Source organism: Chrysochloris asiatica, unplaced genomic scaffold (assembly GCF_000296735.1).
Source record: "Chrysochloris asiatica unplaced genomic scaffold, ChrAsi1.0 scaffold00081, whole genome shotgun sequence".
Lineage (NCBI taxonomy): Eukaryota > Metazoa > Chordata > Mammalia > Afrosoricida > Chrysochloridae > Chrysochloris > Chrysochloris asiatica.
The window spans coordinates 9,722,274-9,723,591 of record NW_006408599.1 but is presented as its reverse complement, the minus strand read 5'-3'; positions in this window follow the sequence as shown (position 1 = coordinate 9,723,591).

The window sequence follows — 1,318 nt, the reverse complement described above, 5'->3', positions numbered from 1 at the left end:
TCCATATGTGACCTCTATATGGGTCTCCTTCCTGTGCTTATGCCCTAGACAATATCTATCACATGCCACTTTTTATATACTCTTGCTACACATGCCTGAACTGAATGTGTTTTGAGGCTTACCCCTATGAAATCTTATAGGAGAAAGAGAATCTCAGGTACAGGAGATCATTTGTCTTAGCATTGGCTGTAGGTATAAAGGAATTCTGGTAGCCTAGTGGATTATGAGCTGAGCTGCTAACCAAAAGATCAGCAGTTCGAATCTATCAGCTGGTCTGCAGGAGAAAGATGAGGTTTTCTGCTCATGTAAAGATTTACAGCCTCAGAAACCCTCTACAGGGTCACTCTGTGTCTGAACCAACTCTACAGCACATCACCACCACCACCATTCTCGATAATATCTTCCTGAATATGGGTGGACATATAGACACCTCCTTCCACTCTGTTTCCATGACAGCTCACACACTTAATTTAATGAAGCCCCATTATGCAATAAAGGACTAGGATCATGCATTGAATGTTATGTCTAAACTGATGAAAAGTCTCATTGAGTCCAAAGGTTATAGTAAGCTTCAAAAGAACAAAGACTAGAATCGGGAGGTACTAGGTTGAGTCTATTTTCTAGATCTCTGTGGCACTCTGGATTAATGCAATAGACAGAAAATTAAGTTTGAACAGCAAGGTCGGTGGTTCAAGCTCACCAGCCACTCCTCAGACACCCTAAATAGGGTCGCTGTGAGTTGGCAACAACTCAATGGCACTTACCACCACCAACTATAGAGATGTTACTTAACTTAATTGTGCCTCGGTTGCTTCTTATGGAAAGTGGACGTTGTTGGGAATGCTAGTGTGGCACTGTGGGTTAATGTTCTGGACTGCAAAGTCTGTTTGAACCATGAGACCAGCAGTGCAAGCTCACCAGCTGTGAGGATTATACGATATAATGTTAATTAAGTGCTTGACATAGTGCCATGCATATAGGAAAGCTCCCAATAAGAGACAGACATTATCATGATTGTGCAGAATTTAGCAATCTTTCTTTTTCTTCTAGTCATCTCCTGGACAGTTTATTCACAGCCATATGCCTAAACCTGCTCACTGTGCTGTTGTAGTGTTGTTGTTGTCAGGTGCCATCGAGTCGGAACCAACTCATAGCGAACCCATGCGCAGCAGAACGAAACAATGTCCGATCCTGGGCCAACCTCACTACCGCTGCCACACCCGAGTCCATCAATGATGCCACCTGGCTGATCCATCTCGTTGGGGGTCTTCCTCTTTTTCTCTGACCCTCCACCCTACCCAGCATGACATCCTTCTCC